This window comes from Echeneis naucrates, chromosome 5 (assembly GCF_900963305.1).
Source record: "Echeneis naucrates chromosome 5, fEcheNa1.1, whole genome shotgun sequence".
In the NCBI taxonomy this organism is placed as follows: domain Eukaryota; kingdom Metazoa; phylum Chordata; class Actinopteri; order Carangiformes; family Echeneidae; genus Echeneis; species Echeneis naucrates.
The window spans coordinates 20997552-21015956 of record NC_042515.1 but is presented as its reverse complement, the minus strand read 5'-3'; the positions used below and the strand labels follow the sequence as shown (position 1 = coordinate 21015956).

At 41.4% G+C, this 18405-nt stretch overlaps 1 protein-coding gene across 1 annotated transcript in view; it reads left to right on the top strand.

Annotated features, from left to right (window-relative positions):
* Window positions 1–7842: 7842 nt before the first annotated feature.
* Window positions 7843–18405, top strand: part of frmd4ba (FERM domain containing 4Ba) — a 37870-nt gene continuing 27307 nt past the window's right edge. Inside the window, exon 1 of the mRNA XM_029501579.1 lies at window positions 7843–8071. The gene's annotated coding sequence lies outside the window, so the exon portion shown is untranslated. The remainder of the gene's footprint in view (window positions 8072–18405) is intronic.

Genomic DNA, 18405 nt, shown 5'->3' with positions numbered 1-18405 from the left:
CTCAGCTCTAAAATTGGTCTTCTTTTCTAGACCGTTTCGTCACCTTCCTCCAGTTGCGTGAGACCTTCACAAAGGATTTCACAACAAGGAAATGGTCTTTTTCCTATCAACGCAGCATCTCATACTTCTCTGACAGTTTTGTGATCCTGCTGAAATGTTTTTAATGATTTGCCTCAGTGTGATGTCCTGGTCCCCTTATTGCCTGATTTATTTTGAAATATCTCACCTGCAGTGTTTACAGCTGCCCCCTATTGTTCCCTTCCTTTTCTATTTTGTTGCCCTTCCCTTGCATTGACCTCTGTAACTTAACCCCCCCCCACCCCCACCCCCTCTTTTTTACCCTGATTCCTGTATATTGTCACTATTTGGATTACTCTGCAAACCCAGACTGGATTCGTCATTCGTTGGGTTGTTATCATTGTTGAATAAAACTTGGAACCATGCCTTTGGGTTGCATCTGCATTTCGATCCACAAATCCTAAAATCTGAATATACAATTTGATCATTTCTTATTACAAGCAAAAACTCACAGTTTGAATACATACTGTGATGAGTAAGAAAAAAACATGGCTTGTCCGAAGTGTTTGTGGGAGATCAGTTGGAGGAGATTCCCCCCTTCTGTCCCTGGGCTGGATGGGTTGGGGCATTAAAATTAATTTTGTTGGTTGGTATGTGAGGATGCAATTTCTTACTAGGCTAGTTGTCTGCAAACAAAAGGATAATTCATAGCAGCATCTTGTGTTCTTTCCCCAGGATAATGAGTTATTTGCAGGATCTAATTGCAAATAAGACAGATAATTTTCTTTTTCCTAACTGTCTAACCTTTCAACATGTGTGGTGCAGGAATGTTAATTATGCCTACTGATATCTTAAAGATAATTTACATCAGAAGATATCTGTTTCCGTTAGCTGCCCTAAATTCTGGTGTTTCTCTTCGCCAGGTTGCCCGTTGATTCTGGATGTTTCATAGCAGCTGTGATTACATCACATCTATGAGAGAGACAGATTGAAAAAAAGAAACTGATCTGTTTGCAATTTTGATGATGGTTTATCCAGCAACAGGAAGTGAAGCAGGAGTTCACGAAACATCATGCAGATTTGTTTTGATTTAAAGGGAAACAACAGCAGAAGCAGATGAGTTGTGGCCATATTTCTTTTCGGTCGTTTATGAAGTTAAGCATTAAAATGGATGTAAATACTCCACTGGTACTGAGAAGTTTGTGAAATTTAAAATTCTCTCTAAAAGCGGCAGGTGAGTGCATCACGTTTTTTCATTTCATGTTCTTGCACGTCACCATCCAAAAAAAAACAGTCCTGCATTTTGAAGAAGGAAAAAGAGCAATATTTTCCTAGTTTTCACCCAAATGTAAAGATTATACAGATATATTCTGATGTCTATGGCTTAAAGGGGCCCTTTGTAAGTTTTCCAGTGTAATACCAGGAGCTCTCGTTTGACGAAAGCTACAGCCATTGTTGAGTTTAGAAGATGAGGCCTCGAACAGTGCTACGTCTCTAAAACATACCGGAGGCTACGATCACAAGGTCTAGCCTGTTAGCATGCTAACCTTTACAGAGGCCAAGAGGTGACAGACACAAGGGTTAACAATTATGCTGCTTGCCATCTCTGGGTGAGTAAAGGAAAGAAGTCTTTTGTTTCCTTTTTTCTCCTCGCCTGTTAAGCAAAATGACTGTTAATGCTGATACAGAGAATGAATCCAAACTCAAGATAGTAAATGGATTCAGCTACCCAGCTGCTGTCTCTTTCACCATGTGTTGATGGCTCAATCTGTATTAGAGCAGAAAATAAAGGTAGAGAGTATTATCTAGTTTTAAATTAATAAAATGCAACAATTTTGATCAATTTTGTTGATTAAACTGATTTACCAAGAATACAGTGTTTATACTTAACTCGTCCAACCGCCATCCAAGTCCAATCAATTAACTTACTAAATGTACACCAGCTGGCGGATGTAAACTGCTGTTATTCAACAATTCTAGTTCTAGCACTTTGGGCCAGCTAGGTTTGGTTGTTCCAATTAATTTATCTGACGTCAGTAAGACAATTTGTGTTGCCCTGTTTTCTTTTCCTCTTTCCGCTGTTTCCTTTGTCTCTCTCAATGAGCATGAAATTCTCGAATAGATGTCTGGTACATTTTGACACATGCATATTCTTGCAATTTTATGTGGATTAGTCCTTGTTTTGCCCGGTTTCCTGCTTTTCTTCCTGAGAATGTATATGTGGGCAGTGTGGGACAGAGCCGTGAATTAGTGAGTAGGGTCTGAGTAGAACACTTACTTTTGAATTCAGCTTTATGGTTCGTCTCTGAGGTAGAATTTAATTTATTAAAAGAAGGACTAACAGTAATTATTATTTTTACATTCAAATATTTGTAAGTAGATACTGTTATTTTTCCACTTTTTGAGCAAGATTTGAAGTTCATTCATTCATTCAGCTCACACTGGGTACACCCTGGACAGGTCACCAGTCCATCACAGGGCCAACACACCACTGACGGCGGGAGGGGGGGCTGTTGCTGGGAGGGCTGTAACATGTATCAAACCAATTAAATCACACATTAAGAAAAAGTTACGTGCTTATGAGAGAGCTAGGTTGCGTGTGTGTAACCCTGTGTGACCGACAGACAGTTAAGCCCCCCCAATGAAAAATCCAGCCCCCCCCCCCAGTTAAGAATTTCTGGTGCCGTTACACAGAGACAGACAGAGACCAACAACCACTCACACTCACACTCAGACCTACAGATAATTTAGAGTCACCAGTTAACCCAAACATGATGTCTTTGGACGGTGGGAGGAAACTGGAGTACCTGGAGGAAGAAAATATGCAAACTCTGCACAGAAAGGCCCCAGGCCCAGGAATCGTACCCACAACCTTCTTGTTGTGAGGCAACAACACTAACCACTATGCTTCAGTGCTGCCTTGATCATATATATATATATATATATATATATATATATATATATATATATATATATGTTCTCATATGTTCATATCATTCTTATAAATAATGCATGGATGTGTAAAGAGGTAGAGCTTTATTGTTTTTCCAGACAGAAGTAGAAACTGCAGAGCAACTGAATGTAGAAGCAGCTGAAACGTTCCTCTCTGCAGTTTTACGGTGAGTACACCACCAACTCCACATGGTGGCAGTGTGACAGCTCATGAGCGCAGGTCCACTCACTGCTGACAAGCCATCTCAATCCCTTTGTGAGTATATTAAGAGGGTGGACAGTAATGAAGTGTCTTTTATTCCTGCTGTTTGCAGACTTCTATTACTCCACCACATTTAAAAGTATTCATTACCCTCCAGCAGGGTTTTTAGCTATATATATGTGTGTGTGTGTGTGTGTGTGTGTGTGTATGTGCTGCAAAATGTATTAATTTTGTAGTAGTCTGTACAACTTTCACTTGTAACGGAGTAATATTGAACATGGTCATTTTCTCCTTTGAATAAATTGCTACATAAATATGAAGAGTTATTATATAACATATGGTTGAACTGGTCATGTTTTCCACACATCTATTAACCTTTGTTGTGATATATGTATATATATATATTAGTCTTTAGTTGACAGATCACCCTCAAACAAATCTTGATTGTCCCTAATGAGTGGGAATACATGAAGCGTTAGAACACCCAGTGATCAGTTCTTTGAAATAATCTCATGAACTCTGAGCTGACAAGCATGTGTAGACAGACCACAACACAGTATTAGGATATCTGACAATGGAAGAGCAACAAGGAAATGTGGAGGAGGGGCAGTGTAAATGTGAATCCTGTCCAACGTCTTCCAGTCACAGTGACACACACATGAAACAGAGAAGTTCAGGCCCCATCACTGTGCTCGAAAGCTAAGAATTGATGACATTTAAGCATTTCAACTGCAGTGTAAACAATGACACAGGGACATTTCACTTTGATGCCACTGGCATGTCTACTAATGTTAATTTTGTTATCCATTGTGTGGAGTTATTTCTACAAGGGGACTCCCTGTTTTGAAAACACAAAGGATGTAGAAATGTAGAAGTGTACTGATAAAATCTGTGAAAGAAGAAAACAGTTTTGAATTGCACCAGCTCTATTGTGTCATCTGGTCTGTTTCACTTTTTATGAATGGCGTGTCTTTACTCCGCCCCCTGGCAGCATATTGTGTCAGACCATCTGACAATCCTGAAGCCATCGAACTCTTTCAGGCATTATCAGTTGTTTAAACAGGACACGGAGTACCTGGAGGAAACCCATGCAAACATAAATTTTGCTCAGAATTGAATATCTAAACAATTTCCATGGTTTACAGAATGACTTCATGCTAAAGATTATTCAGCTCCACCTGAGCCTAAGCCAGCCAACCTCAAATTTTCTAGTTCCCTGTCTGGCAAGTGTCTTTAAGCATAGTCATGTTTTCAGGTAAATTGTTGCAAACAAAAGCAGTAGAGGTTGTTGATTACAAATAGGAAACCTATTTATTTCCTCTTCTTTTTTCACTTATGATTCATTTGAAGTGTTAAATCTGTGTAATCACTGTAAAGTATGTAGTAAGTAAGTAAGTATGTATATTAGTAGAAAGCTTGATGGGTACAGCAGGTGGAGATGTGATATTAAGAAAAATGTTTGCCCAGATAAGAACAACTGTGGCTAAATGAGGGGAAAAATATTTTTGTAAAGGCAAATTCTTTTTGTTGGCCAAGACAGTAAGGGCATCCCTGGATCGTATCACAAGTATTCTCAATATCAGCATACTTCTGCTTTCAGAGGCACTGCAAGGGATTGTAGACGAGATCTCAAAATTCAGTACAAGACTTCGCAGACATGCAGCACACTGCAGGCACTCACTAATTCTGAAATGTCGTCAATTATAGATTTTTGCTCATATTAAAACAATCACTTCCTTTTTTTTCAGGTTTAATTTTTTAGCAATGCAAAGAAAAAGAGAATAGAGCGCTTATTTTAAGGATAAAACTGCTTTAAGTCCATCGATTGAGGAATCGTCCGGTGAACGCAATTTTCTGTTAAGATATTTAGTAGTGAATGTTAGTGGGATAAAAGTAATTTATTTCACAAAGGCCTCAGCTAAGATTAAGCTAAAGTTCGTTTCTACCACTCCATGACGACGCCCACTTTGTGGAAAACTGGGTGGTATTCTGTCGCCCTCTCATTACCAGCAAGGATTGAATCCTAGAATAGGTTAATCCGTGAAGGATCAACCATCCATGGGAACCAAACCATGGAACTTTCAGCCGCAATTTAAATGGGACATTCTGGTCATATCACTCTGACATGATCTCCTTCTAAAGGATGTGGGCTCTTAATGTAAACATGGCTACAGTTTTCTTTTACAGACACAATAATGTTGCTGAACTGGTGCCCCTCACTCTCAATTTCTTGATAGCAAGTGCCAAAGTCTTTCATGGATGCTTTTTTTTTTTACCAGCAATGAAGGAAAAAGAAACTGGTAGTTTTATTTGTGCATTGTAAAGCAAATATTCTAATAACTTGCCCCTGATGGCTGCCTCAGTTTTTCATGAGAAGGACCTCTCATATTATCAGTAAATGTGGGGGAGGGGTAATGCACTGTGTGGAAGTACTGAATTCATTCACCCTGACCTGGAAAATACTAAAGACACAGTGAAATGACCAAGCTATGAAAAAGAATAAAGACTGGTGGCATGAGGACATCAGCACAGCAGCTGACCTGTTTAGAGGTCTCTGAGAGGATGGGATGGAAGGGTCAGTGCTCACTTATTGTCATCCATCCTTTGTTTATCTCAGCTAATAACCACTGCATAAAGTTCTGTTGCGAGGGAAGCATAAAAGTTGGTAAGAGTTCATGTCTATCAAAGCACAAAAGGGGGATGACATTACCAGCCCATCAAGGTCAATGCTGATGGCAGGGGGCAGAATTAATCTCTCTTGAAGGGGGTGGGAGCAATATGCAACTGAAGACTCAGAAGATAGGAGTCACACTGATAATGGGCCAGTGACTCTGGGACAGTGTGTCAGTCAGGGGCCACCCTCAGGAGGTTAGACTTCTCCGTGTTAACATCTGTTCCACAAGCACAACATAATCCCCTTGTACTTAAAATTCATAATTTCCTCCTTCTGCACAAACAAAGGTCCCCGCATCCTGCGCTCACTAGCACTCGCTTGTTTAACTGAGCCTGCAAACTACAGATTTTGCTTGATTCTGATTGAATCAGGGAATTAAACAGCCGAAGTTATCAATAAAACAAATCACCTTTGTGAGATATAAATTTTTCTTGCTATATTTTCTGAATATGCTAATTTAGCTCTTGTCCATCCGAAAAACAAGATGCTTGACTTTACTACACATGGTTTAGTCTTCCACCTTACCAAGTCACGTTGTGCTGTCCATGTATTATCATAATGAGAGAATAGTTTATATGAGGCATCACCAGAACAATAGCTAGTGGGATAATCTCAAAGGGAGCTGAGGCAAAGCAGAGATTTGGTGTGCATAATGGGGGTGGAGTGGGGGTACTTGGTGCACACATGGCACCAGAGTGAGCCTAATCACAAGCTCACACAAATGGGGAGGAGGATACGGAGGGGGCTGTCTCTGGGGTGACTCATTTAGGCTTTGAAGAAAGCATTTCACTCCAGTAACACAACTGGCCTTTGCCCAGACAAGAAAACTCATCTTTTGTTTTATTTTTCGCTCTCCCTCCTCTATGGGCTCGTAGCTGCCCTGACAATTGGTTCCTCTGCATCATTATAAACTGGACAGTTATATCCCTCCCATTTCCTTACCCCTGCAGTTTCTTGTGGATTAGCGGGTCTTTCCATTGTTCAGTCTGCCATGGAACCACAACAGAGTGGCACTCCTTTCCTTCCCCTCACAGTGTAGTCACAGAAAAATTTACAACATATAATGTTCCACCAAACCTGTGCACACCCACAAAGCGTGTAGAAACTTTTTTTTTTTTTTTTTGTATATTGTGCAATAAGATGCTTCTTATTAGATATATGTGTGGATCTGTAGAGACAGACAGACAATAACAATAACGATAACAATTTAAGCCAATCCTGTATTATTTAGTGACTGCTATGAAATTAAGTGAGTGGTGAGCACAGCATTGGTATATTACCATATACATTGCTTAAAATACTTATAGAGCAACATTAGCATCACAGGTTAGATGTCATGTTTTTGGTTGGCTGATGAGAGTATTGTTTTTGACTCAGTCTTTTTTTGGTGCCAAATGCTCTAATGTGCTTACCAACTAGCTTCTGTCTGTCTATTTTTTAGTTCGATGTGTTATTTTTATCAATGCTATTCGGATAAGTGGCCTAAAACATTAGAGCTGCATTAAATCCCCAAGCATGAGGCAAAACCACCGTTTGGTGAGCATTTGCTGGGGGCCTGTCCCTTTCTGAGCCACCTAAGCACCTTTTCAAATTGATTTTATAAATCTCAGGGCTGCTGGCAATAGGCCGATTCCACACAATGTGCATCTGTGAAGAGCACATTAGTAGGCTCAAGATCATACACACATTATGCATGTTAATACTTGTGTAAACAAATGTCCCACCAACTAATCCCTATGTTCAATGATTGTCTGTTAAGAAGTTGCCAATTAAAATGTCAAACTATAACCAAAGGCTTCTGTCAGAAATTGCTGAATGTTTTGTTTTTTGTTTTGCCCTCTTCTGGCACAGTTGGCAAAGGTTGTGCCCTTTAACGCGATGGGGCCGGTGGTGTGGTGTCTCTGCAGCAGAGAGCGCTCCTCCATTGGCCAACAGGCAGCAGCAGAGGGAAATTCATCTGTCCCGTCCTGACTGAGTGGAAGGTGGCGGAGAGGAGGCGGGCAGTCCGACTGGACGGGGCCGAGGGAGACAGCGAGGTGATCAACTTAGCTCCCTTTCCCCGAAGCAACTCTTCATTCATCCAAACACAACAGATCGGTTTTGCAGAGAGAGAGAGAGAGAGAGAGAGAAAGGGACAGAGGTGGATTTGTATGAGTGACGGGTGCCGGCAGAGACGCGCTGTGGACAGACAATAAGTGCGAGCGGACCACAACAAAAGAACTACGGTAAGGACGGGTTGATCTGTTTGCAAACTCAGCTTCTTACAACTGATTTTTTCCTTTAAATATATTTAAAAAAAAAACAAACAAACAAACAATGAAACATCATCTAGACCTGTGACAGCGTTTCTGACAGTGCCCACTCTCCGTTTTGTTGTCTTGTACTTTTCCACTACTTGGCCACTTTGCTCTTATTTGACGCTTTAAAACGTGAATTTATGGACTTTGCATGCTCTGTTTTGCACATTTGATTCGGCCAAAGAAGTCCCGTGAGCTTATTTAATAGATACGCCGTAAACAAAAAAAAAGAGAAAAAAAGAATGATTTGGCTGAATGAATCCGATCATTTTTTAAAACTTTGTCTTTGGCCTGATTTCTGTTGCCTTTAAGGTCAACTGGATGTTGAAGTTGACATGTCAACATGAGTGCCCTGCTGGGCAGAAAGGTGTAGCCTGCTTGGGTTGATCATGGTGTTTCAGACTGACAGGAGAGTGAGGTCAATACATATAAATTGCCTCCATCTGAAAGGAAAGGAGGAAAAATAGAGCTTGCATTTTTATATATTTCGTTTCTAAAGTAAAAATGACCTCTTGCCTTCTCACTCTGTGGTCAGCTGGTCTGTTATCCTGTGTGTGAATATCCTGTTTCCTGCGCCAAACAAACAATGGGGAGTCAGGCATGGCCGGCATGTGATATCCTGTATGGGTCTTGTGTCACCTCATATCATGAAAAACAGGCGAAAGGCATGATGAACACTGAAGCTACATAAAAAAAAAAAAAAGTCAAGTGGTCCAACACGTTCTTCTTCAGTGTCATTCATTTGTTGTGCCACGCAGCAGGTCTGGCATGAGGACAGCCAGTGGCAGGAGATGTGCAGGTGATACAGAACAAAGGCACAGCGCTGCTTTCTATGGGTGAGTGTACTGAGTTTATGCCACACTAGAGCAACATGTGCTGCCTCTTTCTCTCAAACTGCAAAGGCAGCACTGCTTTGTGTTGACTTTAGTCGAGGATGTTCAGCTGCTTTTAATGGGGTCAGCGCTTCTGATTCAATAAAGCTATTAACCGTCGCAGAATATTCCAACACTGCTGTTTGGTACAGATGGGAGGTATCAGGGGCAATTGCGCAGCCTTATGTGTACATCAGGCAGATTCAGAAAGGGTAAACATCACGTCCAGGCCACCTGAGGCGTGCGAGCTCAACTGATGATGCATTCCCACCACCTCTCACCCAAGACCCTGTTTTGTTCTAGAAGTTTCACATCAGCATTTTTCCTTTTTTTCCCGTGTTGTCATTATAACGCTCTGTGCACAGGTTTAAAAGAATATTTGTCAGTTAGGCTATGTGATACTGCTGTCATGCAGGTTGGTATCATTCACCACTTCGGCTAGAAAACAAGTTCCTGCCAGACTGGTTCTGACCGCTGAATTCCACCACGCAGAAAGAAAAAGCTCCTAGTCAAAATGGTGGGATGTGGCGGGGCGGGGGATAAACGCAAATACCTGCTAGAGTTTAGTGTGCAGTCAACAATGTAAATAAATAGACAGCCAGTCTTTTTTCCATGACTCACAGCAGACAGTCAGGCTGTCACGCAGTGCAGGGTCAAGAAACCACAACACTGCATCCTCCAATACACCATTATCAGGGTTATTTTTGAAGAATTTTGAATCCAGAGCTACAGGAGACGTGGGTGAACTGATTTGAACTCGGAATGGCAGAGTTGTCCTTTAAAGCTACTTCAGTTGAACAGCAGCTACTGCCACATGCGAAATGGCTGTTAGGCACACAAAGTTTGCCGAATCACTTGTGCGTTTTACATAGCAATACCTCCAATTCTCTGGCATCAGCCACTGGTCATAACAGGTTATGCTCTGTATGACACTGAAAATAATGTGTTTGAATGCCTATGAACATAACATTTTTTTTTAAATTGAGAGAAGGTGTGGCGTGTACTCATAAGTTTAAAAGTTTCACTTTCATTTAGATGTTATGTAGCGACAAGGTGCATCACATCAAGCTTTGATGGGCAGGAGGTATGAAGAACAGAGCAGAGAGCGCTCAGCTGTTGTCACAGTTGGAGAAAACATGGATGTTGTTGATTAGCACGTTAACAAACATGAACAGGCTTGCTGCTGGAGGCCTAATTCAGGGTCAGACACGGGAGTGTTTTCTAGTTAATGTGTTTGTGGGTCAAAAGTAATCTATAGGCTTTGCACTGGAAATCAATTCAGATGCCCAGTCTGCAGGGGACATCAGAATGAAGAGGCTGTGTGTTTATTTAGTGATTATGATTTGGTCCTAAAGAAAAGTGCCAAAATGTATTTACACAGTTATGTTTGCTGTAAATGCACAAAGAGCATCCAGTGCATTTGGTAACGCAATCGCTGAAAACTTGGTTCACACTGAAAGTTGTGTCAACAGGAATCTGTTCCTCGTTGGCTCTGAACCAGCTCAACAGTGTGCAGATATTACATCTCTTTTCCTTCTTTCACGTCTGCTTTGTCCTGTCAAACAGGACATCCTGACCAAAACAAAGAGTCTAGACTTACATTTCACATGCAAACCATGCACATTGTGAAACATCCAGCGTACACTGTGTTTCACAACTTACATTTTTTGTATGCAGAAATGCCATATGGACAGAGTTTGATGGGACAAAAATATCCAGTTGTTTCTTATAAGATTTCTGAGGGACTCAGGCAGGCAATGTGTTTATGTATAATGCTCTGTGTTTATTTCCCTTCAGAATTAAGCTGAAAGCACTTAAAGTAACCATCAAGAGTGACTCTCAGCTGGTACATAGCTCCCCTGGGAGCCAGTTTCAATGTTATTTAGATGAAAGAGACTGTATTAAAACAAGCCCCAATCTGACAAATACTTGGACAAATATCCCTTGAAATGCATAACTCAAACTCATCTCCTTATGAATTTTTGAAAGAATGGCCACAGGGACGGATTCATAGGTTGCCCATGTGTTTCTGTGGCTGCTGACCTGCACATTTGAGAGGAAAAGCCCCTGGTCTTTGGGGAATATTAGTGGGAAACAAATGACAATTCCAACAGTTAGTGATTTAATGACCTCTAAGTAAAATAAGTAAACAGTTGGCATTTTTTTCATCATCTTTAATGAGCAATCAGGACAGAACGGCAATCCTTATTTTGGCTGATAAAGATATGTAGCAGACATGCTTTGCTTTCACAGTGACACAACATGCAGTGATGGAGTTAATTAATTAGTAAATTATTTTATTACAGATCAATAATATTCACAGAACTAAAGCCAAACATTTATCAAATTTAAGCATGACAACTCAGTTACAACTGCATATACATAATCAGAATGATTATCAGAATATTTTTTTGAGTTTGTAAGAGATGTTTCTACAAAACAAAAAGAATTCACAAATAATATAGTTAAATTAGTCTTTATGAGAAATATTTCAAGGCTCCTGCATTACAGGTTATCCTGTGATACCTTAGTACCTTATTTAATCTTTCTGAAAAGGCATCTAGGTCTGTTTGTGTGTGCAGCTCTCTCTGTTTCTAAGACTTCCCAAATCAAAACACTGTGCCAGCGCAGGTAGGCAGGTGAGATGCAGGGAGCACCTGCCTCCTGGTGGGATCGTCCACAACCTGCAGCAGTGGAGGAGGCCTTGAACCCATCAGATCTATGCATGTTACACTCCAGAGCAAACTACCCCCCTCCTTTTTGTCTGTGTTTGCCTCCACAACCTGCTCCTCTTCATCCTCTGCATGGTTCTCTCAGACTGGGATGTAATTGCTGTGAGGCTAAGAACATGAAAATAACAACAAAGCAAACCCTTTACCAATCTTTTTTCTCTGTGAGTAGTGTTTTATGGCTTGCCTAGCAGGTTTTGGTGTGAATGACTAGGGTGGGGCTGAGGTTTGGGGGGGGGGGGTCTCACTTTAATTACGCTGCTTATGTGCAATACTCCAACAATTCATCCACCCATCCCTCCCTATTTGTTTCTATTTCCCTCCTAAACACACCAACTGCATGTATACTCTCCCTCTCGCTTTCTCTCTCTCTGTCTGTCTCTCTCTCACACACACGCACAGTGGGAAGGCTGTGATGTGATGATGTGGAGGGGATGTTTGAAAGCCTGAATGGTAATGACCAGAATGAGCCTCCCTTCGCTCTGAGTGTGTGTAAGGTAAAGGAGGAGGAAGTGGATGGAAAGGGGCCAGAGCTATTATTATCCTCTCAGGCAGAAGGAGAGAGGTACATGATGTCGAGTTTGAAAAAACAGTCATGCTCCTGCAGCAGACGTACCCCACAGCCTTGGATTCACTGTGATCAATAGTGATAGAACATTTAAAGCCCCATGTGAGTGTTTCACACACTCAGTGCCAGAGGGGATGGAGGCCTGGTAAAGAGACACACTGGGAAGATGTGATGATCTAAGTGTCATCCCCCTCCCTCAAAGTAATTTCCTGTTCAATTGCTCTGCTACATTGTTCTTGTGTCAAAACCTGCCTCAATGAGTTCATTTAGTTTGGTGTAGTTTTATCGTCAGTGGTTTTATAGTTTCAGAGTCATTACACTGCGGTAGACAATAGAGATGGAGGTTGTATAGGTACTCACACAGGGCTTAGAATTCATCATTAATGGAATGTTATGTGAGCTTCCTGTTTTACCGGGTTGATACTGGAAACCTACACCTCCACCTAGACTGTTTGCACATGCACACTAAATGCCAGATGCAGCCCCCCCCCCCCCTCCCCCAACTCGTATCCTCTTCAGTTTGGAAAGAAAGAAATCATCCAGATGCAGTCACCTTCACCACTGCAGCTCAGGATAAGGAGGAGGAGTGGAAGGAGGAGAGAGTGGGGGAAGTCATTATCACCTACCCCGTGGACCGAAACCAAGCACCCTGCTGGTCCACTCAGACAGGCCAGGCTGAGCTCTGTGACAGGGACAGTGAGCTGTAGAGAGAGAGAGAGAGAGAGAGAGAAATAAAGAGAAATAGCGAGGAAGATGTAGGATGCAATGATAACAATACAATGGTGAAGAAACCATGTGAGAGGAAACCCTGTAACTCAACAGAAAGAGCAATCTTTGATCTCACCGTCTTTTTAAAGTTGCATTGTGCTGCTGAGAGGCTTGGCTACCTCCTCTTTGAAAGACATGGGTTGTCCTGTATGAGTGTGTGTGTACACCCTTCCCCCTCACTGTACCCTATTGTAAGAGCAGGATACAATAGATGGATTTGTCATGTTTACAAAAGCGTGCTCTCACAAGACGACAATGTGTTGCGGCTTCCGTTAGCAGCATCAGCATATTTGCTATATGATAAAATTTGTGATGTGCGGACACTGCGTCTTAACACTGAGGCCTGGTAGAAAGCTGATATGGAAACGGAGCACAAGGGATGTCTGTAACAGGTGTCAAGCACACTGTGGGGAAATCCTGTGTCCTCAGGGAAGGCAGTGTTGGGTTGGCCCAGGGAAAACGAATGGTGGCGTGGGTAGAAATATGTGTTTACTTTGCTGCTGATAGAATGAATGAAAAGTTCATTAATTTAGTTTAGGAATTTAGTGAGTTCATTCTAAAACTCACTTCATTTGTGATTCCCCCCCCCCACCCATTTTATATTTAATACCCTGGTTGAGGCCACTGTTCTGACAAAATAATTTCTTCCTTGTAAATAGTCAGTTGTTCAAAGAGAAAAACCAAATAACCAAATAACCGAAACACAATAAATTAATTCAAATTGAAAAAGAGACTAAATTACAGTGTAGTCACTAATTATACAGTTGATAGGAATTTTCAGTGTTACAGAATTCATTTTTATTTAGGTTTCCTTATAAATCTCAGGTTTTTTTGAAAGTGAGATGAAGATGAAGGTGTTAAACCTTTATTTCCATGTTCCCTCTGCAGCTCTGCAGTACATACCTTGATTAAGAAGGAGCCCTTGTAATTTATCTAAGTGTCTCCCTGAGTGACAATTTGTGTGGTTGGCAAAATTTTATTTCAGGCCGCCCCTGTTAACATTAATTCCACCCACACGGCTTTTACAGGTTGGTCTACTGTAATTGAGGCTAATATTATATGATTATTATATAAAATCATGACAATGAGTTGAACATCTGAGTGGAGTAGTTGTTGGTCCATCATTGTGAGCCATACCTCACATTCTACATATATTAATTTGACCTAGTGTGACTTGAGACGCTTTAAATATCAATATGTCCAATTAGCTTGCACTCGGTTGCTGCATCCCCTCTCATCCTCTCCCTCTCTAGCCTTTTGTGATAGATCTTTGTTTAGCTTTGCTCTTTAAAGTCACCCAGTCTTTCTTCTGTCTCTTTTGTTTGACTTGGTGAATATTTGTGCAAAAAAAACGTAATTTGTTCCTTTTTCGTCTTTTCAAAGCAATAAAATATTGAGAAGCGATGAGACATGTTCTCCATCTGTGGTGTAGCAGCTGTTTCAGAATATTCTGTGGGTTAAAAAGTGAAGGGACTGAATTAGACGTAGCAGCACTAAAGCAGGAACAGATGCCTAGTTTAGAGGGTCTCTGCTCTCCAAGCTGCACCTACTTATAAATCCCCATTTGACCCTCTGTGAACTTGCCCACCGTTCAAATCACCGCACCTCCTGAAATCGCTCTGACAGAGCTGGCACATTTGAGAGCTTTCATCCAGTTGGGAGAGTTTCTATTTATACAGAAGGACAAAAAATAGAGGTTTTCTGCCATGCCGGTTGGCTGTTTGATACTGAAAGGACAATTCCTCTGAGACAGCTGACTATGCGATGTGTATCTGAGCCCTACAGGTTCGACTGCATGTCTGTGCAGCACATTAGCCTGCAGAGGGGAGGTCTTGCCATCATCAGGATCAGTTGCGTTTTTTTTCTCAAGCATGTGTCATCTGCCTAGATAAGGTCATGTGACTGATGTGATTACCTAGATAGTGAATTTGATAGAGCGTGATAAGCCAGAGGGCCTAATTACTGTACATCATCTAAATGCAGATATCAGCTGCCAGAATTCAGCTAATTGCATATTGTAGCCACAAAACGGAGCCTTCAGTGAGTCTATACAGTATGCAAATGTATTGGTTTAACTGAAGGGAGCTACAACCCCTCCAGGTTTTCTTTTTGGAGTTAATTTCCACACATGTATTTAGGGTACAATTTCATGTATCAAATGAAACCAGGTTAGTATGTGTCAGATTTCCCCAGATCTAAAATGAGATACCAGGAGTCGATATGGGGCATGTCAGGGGATAGGATGTTACAACCTCATACTGAAGGAAAAACAGGCACTACACTTTATAGCCAGCGTCCATGCTTAGCGAGAATTATTATGAGCTTAGCTGTCAGGCTCTTCAACAACTGTTTCTAAGATGCTCAATAGGAACTCTGACTTTTTCCAGGTTCTCTGCAAACTCTCCCATGAGCAATTATGGATAGAAACTGAACAGATGATTGTCTTCATTTATATTTTTCCAACACAGCCTGTAGTTAATTGAATTTCAGAGCAAGGACTCAATGATTCGCAGCATATTTCTGGATGAAAACAGCTTTGTGCTGTTGTCATCTGCAGTGAACTATGAGTGAAAACTGCTTTTGTGTGGCAGATCATTTATAAGCCACAAAACTTAAATGTGGATTCATTTCAAAATATCTCCGGATTCAAATTTCTACATTTGACACCTTTTTATATTGAGTTAATTTTTAACTCAGTTTTAATATTTCCAAATATCATTCATCATTCTATGAATTCTAGACATCTTCTGGCCAAGCTATTTTTAAATTATTCTTTTGCTTTTCTTTGCAATAATTGCCCCCCGCCCCCTTTTGCCTCAAGGATCATTACAGCACCTCACTTGTAGTATCTCCTCCCTTCCCCCTCCTCTGCATCATCTACATTGCTTTGCTTTGTTTCATTTAGACGCCCGTGGTGATGTCCCCCTTGACCATTAACATTTCCCATTATTTGGTTATTCTCAGAAAAAAAAAAAAAAAAAAACGACTTAAGTGCTAATGATGCTTCTACGAACTGTTTAGAAAATCTGTGAGCCCGCAGCCCCGCGGGGCAACATTTTGTTGCAGCAGACAGTGTGAGGCTGACTCTGCGGCCTCTGCCTCCCACACACTTCCCCCTGTCTGACCTCCTCCTCTTCATAGCATCTGGGTTATACACACACATGGTCTGTCATGGCCTGTGGCCTCCAGTGTGCCCCTAAGCCCCGTCCCATACAGCAAAAGGAGCTGGCCCCAAATCCCTAGAGACAAATGACAAGTTGATGGGTGGATGGTGGCAGCATGAAGCCCCAGGCCCTCGCCTCTTTCCCTGCCTTCATTTCTTTTCTACCCCCTGCCTGGCCACACAACACCGGGTTTGACTGTACTGCCTAAACACACACACAAAGCTTTTCTTCTTCTCTATTCATTTGCCAAATGGAGCTTTATCACATGGTTTTAATTGGCTGTAATTAAGATGTCTTGTGGTTTCTTAAATAGATGCAGTGAACGTTTCAGTCATCATGGAGAATGGCAACCTCTCACTTACTGACATGGCTGTCATATCTGAGAGGCCTTAGGGTAGATGAATCTGTAAAAAAAAAAAAGAAAAAAGAATGAGTTCCTTTTATTTTCATTTTCAGCTGGCAATAAAAGTGAAGCCAGCTGTGTGTCTTGGGCGCAAAAAATATAACACAAAGACAAGAGGGAATACATCATATTTCATTTCAAGATACTCATAAGGCTTGCTCTACCAAAGCCCACTAAAAGTGTATTATATTATATGCATGACCAGACATGGGCCTTTGTCATGATTTCTGAACTTGATCTATCCATGTACTGTATGATTTACGATTACGAATCTTCCTATCAAGTGTTGTGATTTCTGACAGCTGTGACCACCTGCTCCATTTCTGAGAACAAGTGATGGTCAAGAAGCGTGCGGGCAGGCTGCTGTGAGGCCAACACATCAACAGTTGAAGTTTACCGTGCTGCCGGAGTGTGTATGTACTGCAGTGTGTCTGGCATACTGCAGAGAAAGACTTCCATTCAGAGCGTCAGCTGCAGTCTCAGTATGTGGCATGGTTCGTCAGCTGTAGGCCTGTGTGGATGACAGCTGTTTGCCTGCCCTGCTTAGGCTCTGTTGCATTCACTTGGAGGCCTTCCCCTTTTAGACAATTAATCTACCACTTACCACACACGGTAATTGCCATCCCATGTTGAAATGAGCCCGGGGACAAGGAACTGTGATGATCTTGGCAGCGCGGCTGCCCCCTCCATGCCCTTCCTTGTATTCTCAACAGATTCAAGCCTATTAATGCATAACTTCTGGGACTGAACAGAGCAGTCTGCCTGTCTGTATTCTTATTAAACTTTCAATCCGGGCACCACAATTGACGAGACGCTTATATATGGAGAAGGGGCATGACATTGGCATAAACGTAATAGGAAACCCCCCCATGTCTCCCAGAGAGTATAATTTACCACGCAATTTCCAGTACTAAATGTATTTTATCTTTTTGTTCCCAGGGGTTGTGTGCCCCTCTTTTTCCCCATCTGCTGGCTTTAAAGAGGCAGTGCAGCGTGAACACAATAGTTCAGCCACTGCTGCATTTCCACAATTGATTGTACTCTGCCGAAAGCAGAAAGCATAACAACAGCTTGAAAAGAGTGAGCCTTTAAGTGAGCACAGTCTTGTGTTCAGCACATGACTTGTGTAGAGAAATGGCGCAACACTAGAGTGACATCAGAGAGTGACAGACGATGGTGTGAAGTCACGGTGTCTGGTTCCAGGCTGACACAAAGAGCGGACAGATCAGTAGACAAGAGTTTTTTAGACCATGAGTTAACCAGGCAAAGGATGCTGCTGCTCAAAAGATAACACTTCAGAGGAACCTGCTACATAAAAACAAAGAGGCATATTTTGCACACATACTCTTAAAACTACTATCCGATCTGTTAATAATAGACAGAAAATTCAATTAAATTCTGACATCCTTATTTGTGTGTGTATATATATATATTTGTCTATGTTTCTATCATATTTCTCACATTGGGCAATACACCCACTTCAGGCAATAATATATTTTCTCCTTGTTCATCTGGAACATCTATATCTTTATTTTTTCAATCTCTTTTTCTTTTATTTTGCTATTTGCTAAGGGGATGGTCTCATAAATATATGTATCAAATATGATATGCATGGCAATAAGAGAATGCGGCTGTTGTGTGAATGGAGTCATTTGTGGTGACTAACAGAGGGTTTTAACCAGAGCCTGGAGTTCTCAGCTTTATGGCACACTCTAACTTCTTTCTGTAAATAGTTTTCATTTTACGGCTCACACTTGT